Source organism: Chrysoperla carnea, chromosome 1 (genome assembly GCF_905475395.1).
Source record: "Chrysoperla carnea chromosome 1, inChrCarn1.1, whole genome shotgun sequence".
Classification (NCBI taxonomy): domain Eukaryota; kingdom Metazoa; phylum Arthropoda; class Insecta; order Neuroptera; family Chrysopidae; genus Chrysoperla; species Chrysoperla carnea.
The window spans coordinates 51,741,880-51,755,932 of NC_058337.1; positions in this window are offsets into that span (position 1 = coordinate 51,741,880).

Sequence of the window (14,053 nt, forward strand, 5' to 3'; positions counted from 1 at the left end):
TTTGGGATTTATATTTACGGGCCTATTGTTTCCGTTGCTTTTTTTTCGACTGCCGAGTGAAACATATATATTATTACTGATTGTATTTCAATACGGTAGTTGCCTGATATCGATAAAAATATAAAACTAGCTTTGATACCATGACAAAATTTGAAAGTGAAATTAAAATTGATTAAAAATCGAAGAAGTTATACGCATTCAAAGATAGATTGTCCATCTCCTTTTAGCAAAACAAAGTTTTATATGTATTTTATATGTATCTCTATGGTGATATCGGACAATGACGTCATTAACATATTTCTCCCTCTTTGTTTAATTAGGGATTTTAAACGTTCATATTTTGCGTACTTCTAAAAATTTTCAGAAATCAACTTCACTTTTCTGGCCGTGCAGTGAGAATTCTTCACCTGAAGTGAGAAAAAAAATTTAGTCAATAAGCCTATTACTACACTAGAGACAAGTTACTATATAACTACGTAACACTTAGTAAATAATCAAAAGTACAAAGAAGTCCTGAATGGTATATATACGTTTGTTATAATACTTGACCTTTTGACCTTCTGACCCTTGACTTTCCTTACTTGACCTTAATAAGTATCCCTTAAGTCTCCTTGAAGTAAAACAAGCATAACAAGAAAATCACACTACATTTTTCTTTGATCCCACTCCTTCAAGGTGCTTTGATCTGACCAACTCTTACACCCATTTTACCACTGGTGGGAAAAAAACAATATTTTTATTTTACTTACAAAGATAAGATAGAAGAGTATCAATAAATATAATTAATTAAATTTATAATTACTACCAAAACCATATTAGTATTGGGTATAGTTATTACCTTTAAAACCTTGGGTCTTTACTAATATTTCATAAAAAAGACACAGCCAAATCGGTCCACTCATTCTCAAATAATGGTCTTACCAACAACGAACAACGTTTCATCTTTATTTCTATAGATAAAATAAAGTAGTAATTAAATGGTGGAAACGCAATTAAATTGTATGATATATCATATCTTACTATGTATTAGGCAATTCCTTGCGTTTCCACCATTTATAATGTACACTTATATAGACTTTGAAGGCTTCCCTACAACATGTTGTAGTTGTATAATACTACATTACATTACACTACAGTGTTTTATAAATGTGTTAGATGTTAGATGTTGTTATTGTTGACACTATAGATGTCATTGTTGTCTTGTCTTGTCTTATCCTATCTTATCTTTTATATTTGTTATATAAATAAATATACATATATAAATGTACATGTATATACATATATGTGCATACAAGGTGATCAAATAAATATATATGAACTAGGGTACAATAGGGTGAATCTGTATGCACTAACAGAAAATATCAATTTTTATAAAATTTCGTGAATATCGATAAAATAATGTGAAATGCCTTTTGATATAAGACTGTTTGGGGAGATTTACTGGAGGAAATTTTTTATTATTTTTCAGGGTAATGAACTGTTTTCGAGATTAAATTTACTTTATTAGGCCTTTTTTTATTTGGATTTCGTCATCAAAGATTAAAAACGGAACCCTTATAATTTCACCAATTGTTGTTCAATTTTGATAAGTAAGCTACAGAAGAATAAAAGGACGCCAAAGTGTTGGGTAGATGATTTTTTGTAAACTTCAAATGAACATAGCATCAGATAGAAAGCTCCAAAAGATGCAACAATTATTCCTAATAAAATACGTTAATTAAAGGAAGAGGATCTAGCAAAAAGATCTGAGCAAGATCGTGTAGAAGACTACACGATCTTGCTTCTTTATATTATTCTCGCGAAATATATATAATAAGTATAGTAATTTTAAAAGATAAACATACAATGTATAATTTAATTTTAATAAAATATTTACTTCTTTTTTTTTGTACAAAAAAAAAATTATTTGAAATTATGTATTATAGATTTAGATAAGAAACGGTAGTACTTACTGTCGAGTGAAATCGTTCCTCAACAAGTTCCATATTAAACGAAAGTTTATTCTTAATTACGATAAAGAATTAGTTACCTCGATTTCTATTCAAGTGCTATTTAAAAAAAAAAATTAAATTACAGATAACTGGGATCCATATTTTTTAAATTGAAATTGAAGGGATAGGTAGTTTAGTGGTTTAGTTTGTAAGAGCTTGTTCTTACATATTAAAGTTGGAGTATGGAGATGAAATAAGAACAACCATTTGACGTCTATCAATCCACTTTTCTGGGGGTTATTGGTTGTTTGTGTAACCAAAGTAATATGTACGAGATGGCAAGAACTTTTCATTGCAAAGATTGAAGCTTTGGTGGAATCCTTTTAATTTAATAAAACGAGGGGGGATAATTTTTGTATTGATAATGTCTAGAGAAGAGGGGCTCTTTCTCGAGGCATTATCAAGTCCCAACAATTTTTATAAAGCTTTTGTACGTATGTTCGCTTATTTTAGATTTGACAAATGGAGTACGGAATAATAGGCCAAAAACCAGTCTATCGAAAAAATTAGTTGAATTCCACCTTGTAGCCTTCTTGATGAACGAAGTGTATTGATTGACGGTAGCATTCCTTTTTTATCATTTGAATGGTTTCCTTTAAAACAATGAAACAAGACAAGTAATTTTCTGAACTTGTTATAACCTGAAGCGATTTTAACAGTATAATTAGATTTGATAAAAGCCCTAATTTATAAATGATTGCATGATAAACTGTAAGTCCAAGATTGGATAACACTAATATTATAGATATATATTTAATAATTTGTGTTCTAAAGTTGTTTTGTTTACTAAATGTAATAAGTATGGAACCTGTATATAAAAGTGTAATACTGTAATATGTTAACATCACAATAATGTTAAAGGTAGGTTGAAGGTAGATATGATAATACATTGTCATTATATCAAAATGTATTTAAATGTAGGTACTTGTAGCTACATATTACATTAGCAAAGATACAAATACATTAGTTTGTAAAGTAACCATCTAAGTAAATATATCAATCATCAATATTCTTATTTTTTGATTTTATAAATATAATAAATATATGCAAAGAGTACTTATTGTACAAGAAGAAAAAAAATTTTATCTATGTTTCACAAAACATTTTATATTATTTCAGTGAACTTTATCGTTTACTAAATCTTATAAGAATCTAGTAGCAGCTATGTGTGTCCCTTGTGCATATTGCGGATTTTGTGACGATGAACTGAACAAAACCGGCCCCAAGTTCGAAATGTGGTCAGGATATCAGTAAATCAAAATATATCAAAATTAAGGGAAGATTTTGAATCGTATATTATCCCATTTTGGAAACTTATTAGTCTTAAGGTATTTTCTTATGTAGATTTTTACACCGTATCGAAATGTTTCGAAGTATTCATTGTTCAGTTTGTTATCCCAAGGCAGGCGGAATGTGGTTCAGGAGCAAGTAATTCACTAGCGGTAGCTATTAATTCTTTAGTACCTAGGTCATTTTTGTTTTTCAGAGTGTTGTCTCGAATGCCAATAATTTTGTTATTAGTATTCTGTTAAAATCTTGAAAATTACCTACATGGACTAACGTGATGTTTAACAGCAATGGGAAAATTTGATGTATAATGTATAGTCCATTGGCCATAGAATAACGGAAAAAAGATATGGCTTACGTGTTGTGTTAGATTGAAGGTCAGAAGTTTTTTTAATCTTTGGGGAGAGGGGGGGATTTCTATCATAAAAGACCTGCCGAGTTCACTCACTCTGAATCTGGGGACTGGAGTTATTAAACAAATTCGTCTGGAAATTTTGTTTTGCTTCTTTGTAAGCGATATAAGATGTTTTTCTATAACTGAAAAAAAAAATTCCTTGCTGTTTTTCAATTGACTTTATTTATTTGCAAATAATTGTTTATAATAAAATTGACCACTTTATCTTGTAGATAGAGATGACAAAATTGCTATTTTTTTGTTTTTCGTAACAGCAACTTCAATATCACAATCGCGAAATGGAAAATAACTCGTTTCCAAATCATGTTAGAGAGGTCTATTTTTTTTAAAAATCTTCAGTTTTGGAAGCACTTTGCAAATTTTAAAACCGTTCTCGTTAAGTTGAAAATTCGTTGAGAAATTTAAGTTTGTAATTATGGAATTTTGACTGCTTTTTTTGTTTTACTGAACTTGTTCAAATCACCCATCATTCCTTCTAGTTCTTGTGGAAGAACATTATAAAGCTGTCTAATTTTTTTTTTAAATGAAGAAACTGATTATTTTATAAAAATGGGGGTTTCCATCTAATATTATAAAGTTGACCCCTTCCCAGCCCAGGAACGAATATGGAGCTTCCATTTATATTTCATCAGATAGATCCCTTTTAATAGATCAATTTTGTAAATATTGAACAGATTTTTTTTTTAATTTTTAATTCTCATTTTTCAAAACAAGTATATTTCTAGTATAATTCTGTGCTTCTTCGACTATTCCCATACTTTGTGAAAACCTTGTATAGATGTAGATAATAAATATGATGACATATATTCAATTAAATGTAATTAATCATAAATAAATCTTAAAGAATCACAAACGTTATTATTTATTATTACTATTTTAAGTGTCAACAATCATTAGTATATAGTAAGTAAGTAGGTACGTAGGTAGGTAGTTAGTTAAGGTAGGTATATATACTTAATAATTACAATACTTTTAATGGATACATGTTATTTAATTACATAATCAATGTTTAGAACATTATTATTATCTATCATTAGTACCTACCAGTGATAAGTATATAGTTAAAAGTATCATTTATTATAAATACCTACATTTTGAATTAAATATATTTGTCATCATTATTTAATTTATCTTTTACATTTATTATATCATCATAATATCTGAACATGATTGATATATACATTAGTTGTGTCAGTGGCGGTTTAACCTTTACGGTACTGTTAGCACTACCATGTGAGCGCTTACAAAACAGGAAATTGGAAGGAACAATTTATTATAGGTTTCATTGCACCGTATTTAAGGTGTACGGGAGCGCAACTTTTCTTTTTCTTGACTCGCTCGGCAGATAGATCAATTATTTCGATAACGTTAATATAGTTCAAACTTGGATATTCAATAATGTTGTATTAGTAAGAAATATTTCTTGGTTCTGACATTTTTTAAACAAATATATAGATACAATGGGATTTTAAAACGTCCGTATAACGTATAGGAAAATCTTACCTATATTGACTTACCTGTTCACACGGTATATCTTTAACTAACACCGATCTGTTAACCGATAATTTAATTACGAAAATAATGGTATAGGCTTGCCGGAAAAAATTTGTTTAAAATTTATTTAATTAAAAATAGGCATGGACACTTTTCGATAGATAAGTTATCATAAGTATGTTTATCAATCAATAAAATTTCGTAAAAAATATGTCTCTATTTTGTTATCTGATGGGAAGGTCGATCTTATACCATTCTCTTAGACTATTATGTTTCTCTATACTAAACTATAAATGGAACATGAACGTCCTTAAACTACAGATTCATTAATACTTTTTCACTACGCTTCCACCATTCAATACTTTTTTTTTGAAAAAACATGTGTTTTTTTAAAAGATCGTTGCAAATTATCTTCTAATTGAAACTTTTGATGATCAGAGCGAGATAAACGAAAAAATGTGTTACATACGAAGGCTTTGAGATTTCTAAGCTTGTACTAACTTGTAGATAAGTATAAGCGGCAGATTTTGATCCGTAACACTGAGAAACGTACATTGATATGTTCAAACACCCCACTGTGTGTCTTTGAACAAGTCTTTTTGAATAAATTTTTTGTACGTTAGTATTTTCTTAATAGTAATCTAAAAGTGTGAGCGCCAAGGAAACGATTTTTAGAATTTATATCTCATAAAATGAAAATCCATCCAAAATTTTTAATTCTACTTTTATATGTTTGTTATTTTTGTATATATCACATCATTTTTTCTTTCCTCTTCTGTTATCATATATACAGTGTAAGAGGGTTAAGTCACATCTCTTCTTTGTAACAGGAGACTCGATCATATTATTTTTTATAGTCGCTAAGACTGATAAACTGCCTTACCTTTACCTTAATTTCAAACAGCTGTAGCTCTGCGAAATATAATCGAATTTGAAACCTAAATAGCTCTTTTGAAAACTTGTACTTTTTTGTTTTGGAATTTGGATCAAAAATTTGTATCCCTCCTTGTCGCTTTGCACGGAGGATTGAAATGGCGAGATATGTTATCCCAACATTTTATATAAAGTTTAGAATCGTATCAAAATTTAAATAATTTACAACAAATTTGTTAAGACCACTCGAAAGCTTGTTTATTTTGCTTAAAAATGAACTTTAAAAATTTCCGTACGAGCCTTTTGGACCAAGATATTTGCTTTCTAAGCAAAATTGATGACACTTCTGGATTTAAAATCCTGTACCGTCTGAAATAATCATCGCACTGAAATTTTTTTCATATTATTCGAAAACTTAAACTTCCTTTTTTTATCCCAGGCACATTGTTTTGTAAAAAAAGTTATTGTTTTCCCACTTTTCGGTTTTAAAGCATTTTTAATTTTACTTTTAAACTTCAAACAAAAAAGGAGGAGGTTATCAATTCGACAACATTTTTTTGTATGTGTGTTACCTCAGAACTTTCGACTGGGTGAACCGATTTTGATGATTTTTTACCTATTTGAAAGCTGGTACTGGTCCCATTTTATTTTGGTCCAGTTCTGACAACGGCATCTACGAGAAAACCATAAAAGTCTTCAATTTGCATTAAATATGTACGACAAGAGGACGATATCACGCCAACCGATTTAGATGATTCTTTTTTTAGTGAAGAATTAGTTCAGATTCATATTTGTTATTTTTGGAGTCGGTGTCAGCCAAGGAAACAACTCTAACAGAACAGTTTGCTACATTAGCTTGGCTGACATCGACCGTTATTTTTTTACTTTTTAACGCATATTAATTTGTTCTGGAAAGTTTTTTTTATTAAATACCTATTCACCGATATCATATTTTCCTTTTGCTTTATTAATCCAAAATTTATTCACTGATATATTTTATAAAATTTCGTTACACAATTAAGTGGCTATTAAACTTGTAAATCTTCTTTATTAACACTAAACTTTGAATATTGGAGCTATATGAGACATCTAATAGGAGAAGAAATAAATAGGTGCTAACTTAGTTACGGAATTATGAAAGATATTAAATCAATTGTATGCTATATTTACTTGTATTATTTAAAAATAAAAATAGTGGATATTTGTTAGAACGATAACAATAACATGCAATAATATACAGTAACTTTACAAAGCTTTGGTCAAATTCGATTACAGTCGATTACATCATGTAAGCATAAATGGTTTATGAAGTCGTTTTTGAAAATTAAACATTAGTTCCAAAATTAGTTTTCTGTATTTTTAATCCAGGTGACCCCTTTGCATGAGTATACTGTTAAATTTTAATAAAAGTTAATTTCCGCCTGGAGCCCAAAACTAAAATGCTATTTTTAATGTTTTGTTTACATAGTTGACCCACACGGAATTCCACAATGTGATAGCTAATATCGGATAGAGAAATAATATAAAAGTGATATAAAATATAAACAGTAATTCACTTTCTTTTTATTGTGTCTAGGCAATTTTATTACAGGAATAATATACAAATTACATACTGAACAAAAATATATGTTAATAACCAAATTGGTGCGGTACATTTTTGTAAAGTAGTAAATCATAGACTTTGATAAAGAAATAAGGAAAACTTAGTGGATCCAGAGAAAAACAGGCTAGAGAAATAATATATAAGATGCTTATGTATGAAAGATCGTCGAAACACTTTTTTAAAATCTAGCCTCACACGATACCTGTATAAGCATAGAGGTAAACACAAAATCATTCGCAGAATATGGAAACTAAATTCTCGAAAAAAATACAAAGTGTGGTGAGGAATAACAGTGCTATAATAAACAAAGAAAATTTCCATTGTGGCATTTTAATGCATAACTTTGAAAAAAAAAAACACAAATATAAATTTTGATTCTAGGTACTTCACTTTTCCCTTAAATTTACTAATATTAATCAATACTTTCATTAGCATCAACATTATTTTAGAACTAGATAAAAAATTTTAATAAAAAATACTTTTTAAGGGACAAGCTTTTAATGTACTAAAAAAAAGAAAATAAATTTTTTATGAGTCACTCATACGCGATTATTTGTAAAAGCTTTAGACGCTTAATTTAAAATATCAAGAACCTACTATACGACTCATAGAAAGAATTATTTTCTACTTTTTAGTACAATAAAAGCTTGTCCCTTAAAAAGTATTTAAAAAAAATTTTTTAATTTAAGACTAAATTTGTTCTGACTTAAAAAAAAACTAAAATTGGCATTTTCGCTCTTAAGGTATAGATAGGTACTCAAAGTTTTTAAATTTTATTGTAGAACAGAAACAATTTAGAGTATAAGTAGTTAAGAAGAGATGTCTATTATAATACATACTTTTATATGAGAATACAGTAGACTGACTACGAGAATACCTCACGTGTGTACATTAGATTTAAAAAAAAAAAAAAAACAATTTATTTGACTATGTATGCATGCTAAGCATGTGTACTATTGCTGTGCATACAGTACACAACATTTTTACAATATTGTACGGATAAATAAACTGCCCAGGCAGAGAAGATTTTCTTTGAATGTGTCAGAGACAATCATTTAATTGTACTAAATCAACTAAAACTTCTTGCTAGGAATTAGCAAACATCCTATATATTGATATAACATAATAGATATAACTATAGTTAGTAGTTGGATATGGTCAACATCACGATCAGTAAACAAAATATAATATTTATATTGTCTGGATGAGATATAGATTTAGATATATTTATGTCGCAGATCGATTGTTGAATCAGTTGTTTTATAAAACCGTCAATTGTTTTACAAATCTGTTTCGTTATTCATAACTACTAAGCGATGTTCAGCTGGATTGCCATTGTGCTCCGCAAATGGATTAGCAAAACTACTACCCAAAGTTAGACGTAATGCAGAATTGCTTATCTGCAGTCACAATAAGCGGTTGGTGTAGTGCGATCATGATGAAATAAGAAATTAGTAAGTAAATAGGTACTATTACAAACAAATATATTGAACTCTAAATAAATCAACATATTTTAACAATAGAAAGCAGTATTTTTAAAGTTACAAAATCAAAATTATTTAAAAAAAATACATAAAATTGTTTGCATAATTTTTAATAAATTAGAAAAGTTAAAAAACCAACACAATTATTTGTTTTGATTTTCCAAAAATTTTTAAATTATTTTCTAGAATTTTTTTTTCATTTTTCGAAAATCTTCCACGAGATCACTAGTTGAATCTAATTGCAAATTTTCAACTGCCTACCTTTTTTAATTTTAGAGAAATTGGATACCACAGTTTTGTCCTAATTTACGCCCTGACAGATAAACAGTCATGTTTACTAAAAATGTTTCAAACAAAAGTTTTTTTTTTATAAGAAACATTTATTACGTTTAAACTTTTGTTCTATCTCTAACTTTACAAGATGAGTCCTACTTCTATGGACTTAAGATCTTGATCTATGTTGGTCATTTACGAACTCAACTTTACTTTTTACATCTTGAACACGCTATAAAACCAAAAGTGCATGCTATTTTGTGAGCTACAGTTCACTAATTATTAAAAAACGCTATTGCATAATGAAACGGTTTTGTGAAACAATCAACGGCTATATAAAGGGCTGATTCGGCAATCGATCTGCGACATATATATATAATTTATATAGAATGTTTTATAAATATACTGAAAAACTTCTGAAGTTTGTAGGAGACATCAAAACAAATATAAAACTAAAATGCTTCGTTTTGGAGATACAGAGTGATACAGTTTTGAAACAACAAGTGAAAATAAACAATTCATTTAGTTAATTGTTGAAATACCCTATATAGATATCTAGTGTTGAATAAAATTTGAATCACTATTTGAAGCTATCTATAAATTAACAACTCTATATTTTTTATAGTTTTTAAAAGATGTTGGTATTTTGATACCAACATATATAAGATATACGTAGAATTACCAGATATACGTAGAAGAGTTATTTTTTTTTCAAAAATTTTCCCCTACCTCTAATAGTTTCCAGCATATGTCCCTATAAATATGAAGTTATTATAATGATTTGATGACAAGAATAAACTCCTAGAGTGACGAACACTGAATTAAAATCACACTATATAAATATATTTATGCATATAATGTGTAATACTTACATTTATTTATATTTATATATATACAATACATATAATATTTAACATATGTATAAGTTTTAATAAAATATAGGATTCAAATGTAATTATAAATGTTATCTAGATACATTATTAATATTACCATTTAATACAGAAACATATTCGATATCTAATCATTAAAATATATTAGAGCACGTCGAGATGCGCGCATTCATAAGAAATATTTTCGCGCGTGGTTTCTTTTTTGATTCTTAATTGTGATACTTTAGAGTCTAAACTGAATGCGGCTTTCGGTGTTCGATTCGTTAGAGTTCCAGGAAATTTTTTGACCTAAATTGATTTATAAGAATTTAAAAATATGCAATTAGCATAAATAATATCTATGCATTTTCAAATTGCATTTTAAATTAACTGGTTTAATAAATTCACAATTCGATTAAAAGCGATGAAAATGATTCTAAACTTGTTACTCGGGGGTTTTGGAGTCGCTGAACACGAATATCTCAGAGTTGGTCTCCTAGGTACCTGGTGCCCAGGGTAAATGGTATCTCCACCGTCTCCTGAAATTTTTGAGTAATTCGTTATATAATCGGTCCAAACTTGTTACACAGGGGCTTTGGTGTCGCCGAGTTCTAATATCGCGACATAATTGATTTCCGGTTCCCGAATCTGTCGCTATACTCATGTTCAGCAACCCCCAAAACCCTCGGGTACAATGGGCACAAAAAAAAAGTAATGAACGGTTTTGGAACTAGTAAACATTTTATCAAATGATAAAGTCATATTTTTCATTTTTATTTTAATATAGATATAGTTAATGACATTTGGTGCTTTAAAATTAGAATTACAACGAATTATTATACGTATTTAAATTATGTGTGTTCGTTTTTATACATGACTAGCAGTTATTTACCCGCGTCGTCGAGAAATTTCAACTTTTAAAACAAAAACTACCGGGTTATAGCCTTTATTATATATCCTTACCCCACTTAAATCCCTTTTTGATCACAATGTATTGAATTTTAATTTTTTGGATCGGAAACCTTTTTTTTTTTAAATAAAATACAGCTCATGTTACTTTCTGATAATGGTGAAAGAATGTAGCATTCTATAGGTGAAAGAATGTTTAAAATCAGTTAAGTAGTGGATTCAAAAATGACAGATGTTCAAACAAACTATCATCTTTCGAAAAATCCTTTCTGCTAACCAATAGAAATTGGTATCAGAAGAAAGATAATTGAATTACGAAAATAATAGTATAGGTTTACCTGCAAAAAAATCGATCATGGAAAAAATTGGTTAAAATTAATTTAATTAAGGTAGTACGAGCGCTAAGGAAAGTTTAGACTTGCGGTTGAAATTATTTATACCTTATTTTCAACTTTAATGATGAATATTTTTATAACTTCATGAATGTAGACGAAATATAAGATACATTTTTTCGATATCTGCCTTGGTTTTCGAAATATCGAAAGCTAAATAATTAAATAAAATGTTCAATTTTCGATATTTTGCAAAATTACTCCAGATATCGAAAAATTCAAATTTCAATTCACCATCAGAATTGAAAAAAAATATTTTTCTTAATTTGTATCTCCACTACTGTGCTCCTAAATTAGTCGGCAGGGTTTTTTTTTCTTCAATAATTTATTAAGGCTTTAAATTAAATTAAATAGTATTTTTTTTTTTAAATTTCCACCGACTAGTTTTGGAGAAATCTATGAAAATATGTCACCATCAACCGTTTTCTCATAGAACCAATGTTAAATATGACTAATTTTAGAGTCATTTATTTATTTAAATAATCGCGCAAACCGCCCTTCCCCTAAAACTTTCGGAATTGACAACTTAGTCTAACTTCATATTAAAAAAAAACAAAAAAACAAGCGTATAATTGCCCTTGCGCTTTTACATCCTTAAAAATAGCCATGAACACTTTTTGATGGAAAAACAATGACAGAAGTGTTTAAAAATCAATAAAATTTCATAAAAATATGTCTTATCTGATTATCAGATGGACTTTATATCACGTTCTTACCACTTTACTCATGGCAATTTTTATACCATGCATATATGAAATAGTACATGGTACATGGTACATGGTAGTATATTAAGTTTAGTCCCAAATTTGTAACGCTTAAAAATATTGATGTTACGAAAAAAATTTTGGTATAGGTGTTCATAGAATCATCTAATTAGTCCATTTCCGGTTGTCCGTCCGTCTGTGGACACGATAACTCAAAAACGAAAAAAGATATCAAGCTGAATTTTTACAGCGTACTCAGGACGTAAAAAGTGAGGTCGAGTTCGTAAATGAGTAACATAGGCAAATTGGATCTTGATCTATGGGTTCGTAGGACCCATCTTGTAAACCGTTAGAGATAGAACAAAAGTTTAAATGTAAAAAATGTTCCTTATCAAAATATAAACAACTTTTGTTTGAAACATTTTTTTTGTAAACATTATTGTTTACCCGCGAGGGCGCAAATTAGGCGTAAATTGTATAATATGTATTATATAAATTGTATATGTATGTGCCATGTGATAGAGTAATCAACACTATTTATGCATGGTATTTCAACAATTAACTTAGTCAATTGTTTGTTTTCACTTGTTTAATTTATATAATTTATAGAGTTTTGAAGTTAAGTGGGCCTTATATGGTTCCAGTAGGTACTTTTAGGATATGATTCAAAGATTTGATATCAATATATACAAATATGAAATACAAAAGTATAATAACGATTACATACCTATACAAAGGTGACTGATATAATAAACACAAATCAATTTACGTTATATACCACCTACCTATATATAGTATATACCAAACCTAATCTACCTACCTGGCTACCTATCAATATATGTAAATTCTGATACTTATGTTTACATGACTGTTGAGTATAATGTATGTGTGTGCCTACATGTCTACATGTCTACATGTCCATATCAAATAAATCCAACAACACTGTTTGATGTCCAATGTTTAATGTTTGTAAACCAATTTGTTCAACATAGGTAGGTAGTCTCTAGTAAACATATATCTGTATCTACCTGCTACCTACTATATACATATATATCTATATATCTATCCTACTTGTATATAAATATAATATGATCATCATATTACACTTCAATGATCTTCATATTATATTGATTCAATTCACCTATCAAATTTATATCTGTTTATAAATAAACAAGAAATATAACAACTAACATAGTCAAATCTTTAAATTTACTGTACATTCAAGTTGAGTACCAAAGATTGAGTTCACTTCGAGATGCCACATATTTTGTTTATACACTAGGTAATCAAACATTATATAAATTTGCTTTACCCGATTTATTTACCATTTCCAAGTGTCCATAACAAACACATTGATGCAGAAAGAACGTTGTTAGCAAAACATTTTTGTTTCAATTTACCTAAAAGTTAAATAAATCTAGCGGATTTTGATAATAATTTCGATAAATTTTTGCAAATGACTGCTTTTTTTTTAGGTTTCTTTTGTAGTAAAAATTACAGAGAAGCAGTTTTCTGGTTTTGGAACGATCCACGCGACCTTTCGCTCGCGGTTTTGTCTCTACATTGTTGTCACTTCACATTTTCAACTTTCTCTACTAACTTTTCGAAAAATGAAGGAATTGAGTTGAAATTCTAGAAAAAGATGATCATAACTTGATGAACCCTTACTTGATGATCACAAGTAAGGGTGATAAATTTTAACCCGATATATAACCTCAATTTTGAGATAAAAGAATTTTTCTATAATTTAGGCAAATTA